Below are 12,781 nucleotides of genomic sequence, written 5' to 3' on the forward strand. Positions count from 1 at the left end.
GCCACCACCCCCAAGCACAGGAACAAAATTACATTGACATAAATACCCCAGAAAGCGGGGGAGAAAATCGCTCCGCGGGTAGCGTAGTGGTTATCGCACCAAGCCGGTATTCTGGAGGTCGTGGGTTCGGATCCCACCTGGCGGGCATTTTTTCTTCGCTTTCTTTCTTTCTTTCCAAATTCTTGAGCGGTTTCAATGGCCTACCACAACCTCCCCTTTGCTTTCCGAGGTCTTCTTGACTGCCAATCTTTATTTCGGTGTTATTTCTACGAGTCCCTCATTTCCTATTCTGATTCGCTACATGCATAGCGAGGGCCTCTGTTCTGGCAGTCTTGGTGCCATAGGGAGCTTAAGAGGGTTCAACGCTGGTTGACCACTCTCGACATGTCGTAGACACTCGAGTCACGGCGCGGGGATTAAAAAGAAGGTCCCCTTCACCCCGAGAAGTCAGGGTGGCGCTGGTCACCACCCCCAAGCACAGGAACAAAATTACATTGACATAAATACCCCAGAAAGCGGGGGAGAAAATCGCTTCGCCGGTAGCGTAGTGGTTATCGCACCAGACCGGTATTCTGGAGGTCGTGGGTTCGGATCCCACCTGGCGGTCATTTTTTCTTCGCTTTCTTTCTTTCTTTCCAAATTCTTGATCTGTTTCAATGGCCTACCACAACCTCCCCTTTGCTTTCCGAGGTCTTCTTGACTGCCAATCCTTATTTCTGTGTTATTTCTACGAGTCCCTCATTTCCTATTCTGATTCGCTACATGCATAGCGAGGGCCTCTGTTCTGGCAGTCTTGGTGCCATAGGGAGCTTAAGAGGGTTCAACGCTGGTTGACCACTCTCGACATGTCGTAGACACTCGAGTCACGGCGCGGGGATTAAAAAGAAGGTCCCCTTCACCCCGAGAAGTCAGAGTGGCGCTGGCTACAACCCCCAAGCACAGGAACAAAATTACATTGACATAAATATCCCAGAAAGCGGGGGAGAAAATCGCTCCTCCGGTAGCGTAGTGGTTATCGCACCAGACCGGTATTCTGGAGGTCGTGGGTTCGGATCCCACCTGGCGGGCATTTTTTCTTCGGTTTCTTTCTTTCTTTCCAAATTCTTGATCTGTTTCAATGGCCTACCACAACCTCCCCTTTGCTTTCCGAGGTCTTCTTGACTGCCAATCCTTATTTCTGTGTTATTTCTACGAGTCCCTCATTTCCTATTCCGATTCGCTACATGCATAGCGAGGGCCTCTGTTCTGGCAGTCTTGTTGCCATAGGGAGCTTAAGAGGGTTCAACGCTGGTTGACCACTCTCGACATGTCGTAGACACTCGAGTCACGGCGCGGGGATTAAAAAGAAGGTCCCCTTCACCCCGAGAAGTCAGAGTGGCGCTGGCTACCACCCCCAAGCACAGGAACAAAATTACATTGACATAAATACTCCAGAAAGCGGGGGAGAAAATCGCTTCGCCGGTAGCGTAGCGGTTATCGCACCAGACCAGTATTCTGGAGGTCGTGGGTTCGGATCCCACCTGGCGGGCATTTTTTCTTCGCTTTCTTTCTTTCTTTCCAAATTCTTGATCTGTTTCAATGGCCTACCACAACCTCCCCTTTGCTTTCCGAGGTCTTCTTGACTGCCAATCCTTATTTCTGTGTTATTTCTACGAGTCCCTCATTTCCTATTCTGCTTCGTTACATGCATAGCGAGGGCCTCTGTTCTGGCAGTCTTGGTGCCATAGGGAGCTTAAGAGGGTTCAACGCTGGTTGACCACTCTCGACATGTCGTAGACACTCGAGTCACGGCGCGGGGATTAAAAAGAAGGTCCCCTTCACCCCGAGAAGTCAGAGTGGTGCTGGCTACCACCCCCAAGCACAGGAACAAAATTACATTGACATAAATACCCCAGAAAGCGGGAGAGAAAATCGCTCCGCCGGCAGCGTAGTGGTTATCGCACCAGGCCGGTATTCTGGAGGTCGTGGGTTCGGATCCCACCTGGCGGGCATTTTTTCTTCGCTTTCTTTCTTTCTTTCCAAATTCTTGAGCGGTTTCAATGGCCTACCACAACCTCCCCTTTGCTTTCCGAGGTCTTCTTGACTGCCAATCCTTATTTCGGTGTTATTTCTACGAGTCCCTCATTTCCTATTCTGATGCGCTACATGCATAGCGAGGGCCTCTGTTCTGGCAGTCTTGGTGCCATAGGGAGCTTAAGAGGGTTCAACGCTGGTTGACCACTCTCGACATGTCGTAGACACTCGAGTCACGGCGCGGGGATTAAAAAGAAGGTCCCCTTCACCCCGAGAAGTCAGAGTGGCGCGGGCTACCACCCCCAAGCACAGGAACAAATTACATTGACATAAATACCCCAGAAAGCGGGGGAGAAAATCGCTCCGCCGGTAGCGTAGTGGTTATCGCACCAGAGCGGTATTCTGGAGGTCGTGGGTTCGGATCCCACCTGGCGGGCATTTTTTCTTCGCTTTCTTTCTTTCTTTCCAAATTCTTGATCTGTTTCAATGGCCTACCACAACCTCCCCTTTGCTTTCCGAGGTCTTCTTGACTGCCAATCTTTATTTCTGTGTTATTTGTACGAGTCCCTCATTTCCTATTCTGATTCGCTACATGCATAGCAAAGGCCTCTGTTCTGGCAGTCTTGGTGCCATAGGGAGCTTAAGAGGGTTCAACGCTGGTTGACCACTCTCGACATTTCGTAGACACTCGAGTCACGGCGCGGGGATTAAAAAGAAGGTCCCCTTCACCCTGAGAAGTCAGGGTGGCGCTGGCCACCACCCCCAAGCACAGGAACAAAATTACATTGACATAAATACCCCAGAAAGCGGGGGAGAAAATCGCTCCGCCGGTAGCGTAGTGGTTATCGCACCAGACCGGTATTCTGGAGGTCGTGGGTTCGGATCCCACCTGGCGGTCATTTTTTCTTCGCTTTCTTTCTTTCTTTCCAAATTCTTGATCTGTTTCAATGGCCTACCACAACCTCCCCTTTGCTTTCCGAGGTCTTCTTGACTGCAAATCCGTATTTCGGTGTTATTTCTACGAGTCCCTCATTTCCTATTCTGATTCGCTACATGCATAGCGAGGGCCTCTGTTCTGGCAGTCTTGGTGCCATAGGGAGCTTAAAGGGGCCCTAAATAGGCTTCCGAAGGTCGCCATTTCAATCGCGCAATCGCTAGAGTACCCCTTCACGACAACGTGAACCAAATATTACACCTCTGCGTAAAGCAGGGGCCGCACAAACACGAAAAAAGATTTCAATTTCTCTCCTGGCTCACCAACCATACCTTGCCGCCACACTTGCGCGCTCTGACGCAGTTCTTTCCCGCTCTGACGCGCCTCTATGACGCACGAGACACTGCCCAGTGCGGCGCCGCGAACGCGAACCACAGTGACAGCGCTCACCGCACAACCGGAATCTGGTAGGCGGAGCATGTGCGTCGAGTGCTAAAAAAAAAGCGCGCGCAGGGCTTGGCGCAGCCAATGACTGCACGTACATCAAGGAGGGTGATGGATTGCCCTGTTTCTCTCGGTGGTCTTGCGCCGGGTCGATGACGTCGCGGCTTCCACAGTGCTTCGGAGGAGCTACTAGAGGAGGAGAGCCCCAGGCCTTATGGGTGGCCCCTTTTAATGAGCGATAACTCGGCTAATACTTAACGCATTTAAACAATTTTTGCGGGATGACGTTCCTTGGATAGTACTCCAGTGACTGCGCACGCAAAATTGTAACATTTGGCAGCCTATTTAGGGCCCCTTTAAGAGGGTTCAACGCTGGTTGACCACTCTCGACATGTCGTAGACACTCGAGTCACGGCGCGGGGATTAAAAAGAAGGTCCCCTTCACCCCGAAAAGTCAGAGTGGTGCTGGCTACCACCCCCAAGCACAGGAACAAAATTACATTGACATAAATACGCCAGAAAGCGGGGGAGAAAATCGCTCCGCCGGTAGCGTAGTGGTTATCGCACCAAGCCGGTATTCTGGAGGTCGTGGGTTCGGATCCCACCTGGCGGTCATTTTTTCTTCGCTTTCTTTCTTTCTTTCCAAATTCTTTATCTGTTTCAATGGCCTACCACAACCTCCCCTTTGCTTTCCGAGGTCTTCTTGACTGCCAATCCTTATTTCTGTGTTATTTTTACGAGTCCCTCATTTCCTATTCTGCTTCGCTACATGCATAGCGAGGGCCTCTGTTCTGGCAGTCTTGGTGCCATAGGGAGCTTAAGAGGGTTCAACGCTGGTTGACCACTCTCGACATGTCGTAGACACTCGAGACACGGCGCGGGGATTAAAAAGAAGGTCCCCTTAACCCCGAGAAGTCAGAGTGGTGCTGGCTACCACCCCCAAGCACAGGAACAAAATTACATTGACATAAATACCCTAGAAAGCGGGGGAGAAAATCGCTCCGCCGGTAGCGTAGTGGTTATCGCACCAGGCCGGTATTCTGGAGGTCGTGGGTTCGGATCCCACCTGGCGGGCATTTTTTCTTCGCTTTCTTTCTTTCTTTCCAAATTCTTGAGCGGTTTCAATGGCCTACCACAACCTCCCCTTTGCTTTCCGAGGTCTTCTTGACTGCCAATCTTTATTTCGGTGTCATTTCTACGAGTCCCTCATTTCCTATTCTGATTCGCTACATGCATAGCGAGGGCCTCTGTTCTGGCAGTCTTGGTGCCATAGGGACCTTAAGAGGGTTCAGCGCTGGTTGACCACTCTCGACATGTCGTAGACACTCGAGTCACGGCGCGGGGATTAAAAAGAAGGTCCCCTTCACCCCGAGAAGTCAGGGTGGGGCTGGCCACCACCCCCAAGCACAAGAACAAAATTACATTGACATAAATACCCCAGAAAGCGGGGGAGAAAATCGCTCCGCCGGTAGCGTAGTGGTTATCGCACCAGACCGGTATTCTGGAGGTCGTGGGTTCGGATCCCACCTGGCGGGCATTTTTTCTTCGCTTTCTTTCTTTCTTTCCAAATTCTTGAGCGGTTTCAATAGCCTACCACAACCTCCCCTTTGCTTTCCGAGGTCTTCTTGACTGCCAATCCTTATTTCGGTGTTATTTCTACGAGTCCCTCATTTCCTATTCTGATTCGCTACATGCATAGCGAGGGCCTCTGTTCTGGCAGTCTTGGTGCCATAGGGAGCTTAAGAGGGTTCAACGCTGGTTGACCACTCTCGACATGTCGTAGACACTCGAGTCACGGCGCGGGGATTAAAAAGATGGTCCCCTTCACCCCGAGAAGTCAGAGTGGCGCGGGCTACCACCCCCAAGCACAGGAACAAAATTACATTGACATAAATACCCCAGAAAGCGGGGGAGATAATTGCTCCGCCGGTAGCGTAGTGGTTATCGCACCAGATCGGTATTCTGGAGGTCGTGGGTTCGGATCCCACCTGGCGGGCATTTTTTCTTCGCTTTCTTTCTTTCTTTCCAAATTCTTGATCTGTTTCAATGGCCTACCACAACCTCCCCTTTGCTTTCCGAGGTCTTCTTGAATGCCAATCTTTATTTCTGTGTTATTTGTACGAGTCCCTCATTTCCTATTCTGATTCGCTACATGCATAGCAAAGGCCTCTGTTCTAACAGTCTTGGTGCCATAGGGAGCTTAAGAGGGTTCAACGCTGGTTGACCACTCTCGACATGTCGTAGATACTCGAGTCACGGCGCGGGGATTAAAAAGAAGGTCCCCTTCACCCCGAGAAGTCAGAGTGGCGCTGGCCACCACCCCCAAGCACAGGAACAAAATTACATTGACATAAATACCCCAGAAAGCGGGGGAGAAAATCGCTCCGCCGGTAGCGTAGTGGTTATCGCACCAAGCCGGTATTCTGGAGGTCGTGGGTTCGGATCCCACCTGGCGGGCATTTTTTCTTCGCTTTCTTTCTTTCTTTCCAAATTCTTGAGCGGTTTCAATGGCCTACCACAACCTCCCCTTTGCTTTCCGAGGTCTTCTTGACTGCCAATCTTTATTTCGGTGTTATTTCTACGAGTCCCTCATTTCCTATTCTGATTCGCTACATGCATAGCGAGGGCCTCTGTTCTGGCAGTCTTGGTGCCATAGGGAGCTTAAGAGGGTTCAACGCTGGTTGACCACTCTCGACATGTCGTAGACACTCGAGTCACGGCGCGGGGATTAAAAAGAAGGTCCCCTTCACCCCGAGAAGTCAGAGTGGCGCGGGCTACCACCCCCAAGCACAGGAACAAATTACATTGACATAAATACCCCAGAAAGCGGGGGAGAAAATCGCTCCGCCGGTAGGGTAGTGGTTATCGCACCAGAGCGGTATTCTGGAGGTCGTGGGTTCGGATCCCACCTGGCGGGCATTTTTTCTTCGCTTTCTTTCTTTCTTTCCAAATTCTTGAGCGGTTTCAATGGCCTACCACAACCTCCCCTTTGCTTTCCGAGGTCTTCTTGACTGCCAATCCTTATTTCTGTGTTATTTCTACGAGTCCCTCATTTCCTATTCTGCTTCGTTACATGCATAGCGAGGGCCTCTGTTCTGGCAGTCTTGGTGCCATAGGGAGCTTAAGAGGGTTCAACGCTGGTTGACCACTCTCGACATGTCGTAGACACTCGAGTCACGGCGCGGGGATTAAAAAGAAGGTCCCCTTCACCCCGAGAAGTCAGAGTGGTGCTGGCTACCACCCCCAAGCACAGGAACAAAATTACATTGACATAAATACCCCAGAAAGCGGGAGAGAAAATCGCTCCGCCGGCAGCGTAGTGGTTATCGCACCAGGCCGGTATTCTGGAGGTCGTGGGTTCGGATCCCACCTGGCGGGCATTTTTTCTTCGCTTTCTTTCTTTCTTTCCAAATTCTTGAGCGGTTTCAATGGCCTACCACAACCTCCCCTTTGCTTTCCGAGGTCTTCTTGACTGCCAATCCTTATTTCGGTGTTATTTCTACGAGTCCCTCATTTCCTATTCTGATGCGCTACATGCATAGCGAGGGCCTCTGTTCTGGCAGTCTTGGTGCCATAGGGAGCTTAAGAGGGTTCAACGCTGGTTGACCACTCTCGACATGTCGTAGACACTCGAGTCACGGCGCGGGGATTAAAAAGAAGGTCCCCTTCACCCCGAGAAGTCAGAGTGGCGCGGGCTACCACCCCCAAGCACAGGAACAAATTACATTGACATAAATACCCCAGAAAGCGGGGGAGAAAATCGCTCCGCCGGTAGCGTAGTGGTTATCGCACCAGAGCGGTATTCTGGAGGTCGTGGGTTCGGATCCCACCTGGCGGGCATTTTTTCTTCGCTTTCTTTCTTTCTTTCCAAATTCTTGATCTGTTTCAATGGCCTACCACAACCTCCCCTTTGCTTTCCGAGGTCTTCTTGACTGCCAATCTTTATTTCTGTGTTATTTGTACGAGTCCCTCATTTCCTATTCTGATTCGCTACATGCATAGCAAAGGCCTCTGTTCTGGCAGTCTTGGTGCCATAGGGAGCTTAAGAGGGTTCAACGCTGGTTGACCACTCTCGACATGTCGTAGACACTCGAGTCACGGCGCGGGGATTAAAAAGAAGGTCCCCTTCACCCTGAGAAGTCAGGGTGGCGCTGGCCACCACCCCCAAGCACAGGAACAAAATTACATTGACATAAATACCCCAGAAAGCGGGGGAGAAAATCGCTCCGCCGGTAGCGTAGTGGTTATCGCACCAGACCGGTATTCTGGAGGTCGTGGGTTCGGATCCCACCTGGCGGTCATTTTTTCTTCGCTTTCTTTCTTTCTTTCCAAATTCTTGATCTGTTTCAATGGCCTACCACAACCTCCCCTTTGCTTTCCGAGGTCTTCTTGACTGCAAATCCGTATTTCGGTGTTATTTCTACGAGTCCCTCATTTCCTATTCTGATTCGCTACATGCATAGCGAGGGCCTCTGTTCTGGCAGTCTTGGTGCCATAGGGAGCTTAAAGGGGCCCTAAATAGGCTTCCGAAGGTCGCCATTTCAATCGCGCAATCGCTAGAGTACCCCTTCACGACAACGTGAACCAAATATTACACCTCTGCGTAAAGCAGGGGCCGCACAAACACGAAAAAAGATTTCAATTTCTCTCCTGGCTCACCAACCATACCTTGCCGCCACAATTGCGCGCTCTGACGCAGTTCTTTCCCGCTCTGACGCGCCTCTATGACGCACGAGACACTGCCCAGTGCGGCGCCGCGAACGCGAACCACAGTGACAGCGCTCACCGCACAACCGGAATCTGGTAGGCGGAGCATGTGCGTCGAGTGCTAAAAAAAAAGCGCGCGCAGGGCTTGGCGCAGCCAATGACTGCACGTACATCAAGGAGGGTGATGGATTGCCCTGTTTCTCTCGGTGGTCTTGCGCCGGGTCGATGACGTCGCGGCTTCCACAGTGCTTCGGAGGAGCTACTAGAGGAGGAGAGCCCCAGGCCTTATGGGTGGCCCCTTTTAATGAGCGATAACTCGGCTAATACTTAACGCATTTAAACAATTTTTGCGGGATGACGTTCCTTGGATAGTACTCCAGTGACTGCGCACGCAAAATTGTAACATTTGGCAGCCTATTTAGGGCCCCTTTAAGAGGGTTCAACGCTGGTTGACCACTCTCGACATGTCGTAGACACTCGAGTCACGGCGCGGGGATTAAAAAGAAGGTCCCCTTCACCCCGAAAAGTCAGAGTGGTGCTGGCTACCACCCCCAAGCACAGGAACAAAATTACATTGACATAAATACGCCAGAAAGCGGGGGAGAAAATCGCTCCGCCGGTAGCGTAGTGGTTATCGCACCAGGCCGGTATTCTGGAGGTCGTGGGTTCGGATCCCACCTGGCGGTCATTTTTTCTTCGCTTTTTTCTTTCTTTCCAAATTCTTTATATGTTTCAATGGCCTACCACAACCTCCCCTTTGCTTTCCGAGGTCTTCTTGACTGCCAATCCTTATTTCTGTGTTATTTTTACGAGTCCCTCATTTCCTATTCTGCTTCGCTACATGCATAGCGAGGGCCTCTGTTCTGGCAGTCTTGGTGCCATAGGGAGCTTAAGAGGGTTCAACGCTGGTTGACCACTCTCGACATGTCGTAGACACTCGAGTCACGGCGCGGGGATTAAAAAGAAGGTCCCCTTAACCCCGAGAAGTCAGAGTGGTGCTGGCTACCACCCCCAAGCACAGGAACAAAATTACATTGACATAAATACCCTAGAAAGCGGGGGAGAAAATCGCTCCGCCGGTAGCGTAGTGGTTATCGCACCAGGCCGGTATTCTGGAGGTCGTGGGTTCGGATCCCACCTGGCGGGCATTTTTTCTTCGCTTTCTTTCTTTCTTTCCAAATTCTTGAGCGGTTTCAATGGCCTACCACAACCTCCCCTTTGCTTTCCGAGGTCTTCTTGACTGCCAATCTTTATTTCGGTGTCATTTCTACGAGTCCCTCATTTCCTATTCTGATTCGCTACATGCATAGCGAGGGCCTCTGTTCTGGCAGTCTTGGTGCCATAGGGACCTTAAGAGGGTTCAGCGCTGGTTGACCACTCTCGACATGTCGTAGACACTCGAGTCACGGCGCGGGGATTAAAAAGAAGGTCCCCTTCACCCCGAGAAGTCAGGGTGGGGCTGGCCACCACCCCCAAGCACAAGAACAAAATTACATTGACATAAATACCCCAGAAAGCGGGGGAGAAAATCGCTCCGCCGGTAGCGTAGTGGTTATCGCACCAGACCGGTATTCTGGAGGTCGTGGGTTCGGATCCCACCTGGCGGGCATTTTTTCTTCGCTTTCTTTCTTTCTTTCCAAATTCTTGAGCGGTTTCAATAGCCTACCACAACCTCCCCTTTGCTTTCCGAGGTCTTCTTGACTGCCAATCCTTATTTCGGTGTTATTTCTACGAGTCCCTCATTTCCTATTCTGATTCGCTACATGCATAGCGAGGGCCTCTGTTCTGGCAGTCTTGGTGCCATAGGGAGCTTAAGAGGGTTCAACGCTGGTTGACCACTCTCGACATGTCGTAGACACTCGAGTCACGGCGCGGGGATTAAAAAGATGGTCCCCTTCACCCCGAGAAGTCAGAGTGGCGCGGGCTACCACCCCCAAGCACAGGAACAAAATTACATTGACATAAATACCCCAGAAAGCGGGGGAGATAATTGCTCCGCCGGTAGCGTAGTGGTTATCGCACCAGATCGGTATTCTGGAGGTCGTGGGTTCGGATCCCACCTGGCGGGCATTTTTTCTTCGCTTTCTTTCTTTCTTTCCAAATTCTTGATCTGTTTCAATGGCCTACCACAACCTCCCCTTTGCTTTCCGAGGTCTTCTTGAATGCCAATCTTTATTTCTGTGTTATTTGTACGAGTCCCTCATTTCCTATTCTGATTCGCTACATGCATAGCAAAGGCCTCTGTTCTAACAGTCTTGGTGCCATAGGGAGCTTAAGAGGGTTCAACGCTGGTTGACCACTCTCGACATGTCGTAGATACTCGAGTCACGGCGCGGGGATTAAAAAGAAGGTCCCCTTCACCCCGAGAAGTCAGAGTGGCGCTGGCCACCACCCCCAAGCACAGGAACAAAATTACATTGACATAAATACCCCAGAAAGCGGGGGAGAAAATCGCTCCGCCGGTAGCGTAGTGGTTATCGCACCAAGCCGGTATTCTGGAGGTCGTGGGTTCGGATCCCACCTGGCGGGCATTTTTTCTTCGCTTTCTTTCTTTCTTTCCAAATTCTTGAGTGGTTTCAATGGCCTACCACAACCTCCCCTTTGCTTTCCGAGGTCTTCTTGACTGCCAATCTTTATTTCGGTGTTATTTCTACGAGTCCCTCATTTCCTATTCTGATTCGCTACATGCATAGCGAGGGCCTCTGTTCTGGCAGTCTTGGTGCCATAGGGAGCTTAAGAGGGTTCAACGCTGGTTGACCACTCTCGACATGTCGTAGACACTCGAGTCACGGCGCGGGGATTAAAAAGAAGGTCCCCTTCACCCCGAGAAGTCAGAGTGGCGCGGGCTACCACCCCCAAGCACAGGAACAAATTACATTGACATAAATACCCCAGAAAGCGGGGGAGAAAATCGCTCCGCCGGTAGGGTAGTGGTTATCGCACCAGAGCGGTATTCTGGAGGTCGTGGGTTCGGATCCCACCTGGCGGGCATTTTTTCTTCGCTTTCTTTCTTTCTTTCCAAATTCTTGAGCGGTTTCAATGGCCTACCACAACCTCCCCTTTGCTTTCCGAGGTCTTCTTGACTGCCAATCTTTATTTCGGTGTTATTTCTACGAGTCCCTCATTTCCTATTCTGATTCGCTACATGCATAGCGAGGGCCTCTGTTCTGGCAGTCTTGGTGCCATAGGGAGCTTAAGAGGGTTCAACGCTGGTTGACCACTCTCGACATGTCGTAGACACTCGAGTCACGGCGCGGGGATTAAAAAGAAGGTCCCCTTCACCCCGAGAAGTCAGGGTGGCGCTGGTCACCACCCCCAAGCACAGGAACAAAATTACATTGACATAAATACCCCAGAAAGCGGGGGAGAAAATCGCTCCGCCGGTAGCGTAGTGGTTATCGCACCAGACCGGTATTCTGGAGGTCGTGGGTTCGGATCCCACCTGGCGGGCATTTTTTCTTCGCTTTCTTTCTTTCTTTCCAAATTCTTGATCTGTTTCAATGGCCTACCACAACCTCCCCTTTGCTTTCCGAGGTCTTCTTGACTGCCAATCCTTATTTCTGTGTTATTTCTACGAGTCCCTCATTTCCTATTCTGCTTCGCTACATGCATAGCGAGGGCCTCTGTTCTGGCAGTCTTGGTGCCATAGGGAGCTTAAGAGGGTTCAACGCTGGTTGACCACTCTCGACATGTCGTAGACACTCGAGTCACGGCGCGGGGATTAAAAAGAAGGTCCCCTTCACCCCGAGAAGTCAGAGTGGTGCTGGCTACCACCCCCAAGCACAGGAACAAAATTACATTGACATAAATACTCCAGAAAGCGGGGGAGAAAATCGCTTCGCCGGTAGCGTAGCGGTTATCGCACCAGACCAGTATTCTGGAGGTCGTGGGTTCGGGTCCCACCTGGCGGGCATTTTTTCTTCGCTTTCTTTCTTTCTTTCCAAATTCTTGATCTGTTTCAATGGCCTACCACAACCTCCCCTTTGCTTTCCGAGGTCTTCTTGACTGCCAATCCTTATTTCTGTGTTATTTCTACGAGTCCCTCATTTCCTATTCTGCTTCGCTACATGCATAGCGAGGGCCTCTGTTCTGGTAGTCTTGGTGCCATAGGGAGCTTAAGAGGGTTCAACGCTGGTTGACCACTCTCGACATGTCGTAGACACTCGAGTCACGGCGCGGGGATTAAAAAGAAGGTCCCCTTCACCCCGAGAAGTCAGAGTGGTGCTGGCTACCACCCCCAAGCACAGGAACAAAATTACATTGACATAAATACCCCAGAAAGCGGGGGAGAAAATCGCTCCGCCGGTAGCGTAGTGGTTATCGCACCAGAGCGGTATTCTGGGGGTCGTGGGTTCGGATCCCACCTGGCGGGCATTTTTTCTTCGCTTTCTTTCTTTCTTTCCAAATTCTTGATCTGTTTCAATGGCCTACCACAACCTCCCCTTTGCTTTCCGAGGTCTTCTTGACTGCCAATCTTTATTTCTGTGTTATTTGTACGAGTCCCTCATTTCCTATTCTGATTCGCTACATGCATAGCAAAGGCCTCTGTTCTGGCAGTCTTGGTGCCATAGGGAGCTTAAGAGGGTTCAACGCTGGTTGACCACTCTCGACATGTCGTAGACACTCGAGTCACGGCGCGGGGATTAAAAAGAAGGTCCCCTTCACCCCGAGAAGTCAGAGTGG

The 12,781-nt window shown here is 51.1% G+C and overlaps 2 non-coding genes across 2 annotated transcripts; both read left to right on the top strand.

Moving 5' to 3' along the window:
* Positions 1 to 1,455: 1,455 nt before the first annotated feature.
* On the top strand, positions 1,456 to 1,528 carry Trnat-agu (transfer RNA threonine (anticodon AGU)). The gene has a single exon. It is a non-coding gene; the product is annotated as a tRNA-Thr (tRNA).
* Positions 1,529 to 11,936: 10,408 nt separating this feature from the next.
* Positions 11,937 to 12,009, top strand: Trnat-agu (transfer RNA threonine (anticodon AGU)). The gene has a single exon. It is a non-coding gene; the product is annotated as a tRNA-Thr (tRNA).
* Positions 12,010 to 12,781: the final 772 nt, after the last annotated feature.

This window comes from Haemaphysalis longicornis, unplaced genomic scaffold, assembly GCF_048455015.1.
Source record: "Haemaphysalis longicornis isolate Haplotype H1 unplaced genomic scaffold, Haemaphysalis longicornis Haplotype H1 scaffold_5, whole genome shotgun sequence".
Lineage (NCBI taxonomy): Eukaryota > Metazoa > Arthropoda > Arachnida > Ixodida > Ixodidae > Haemaphysalis > Haemaphysalis longicornis.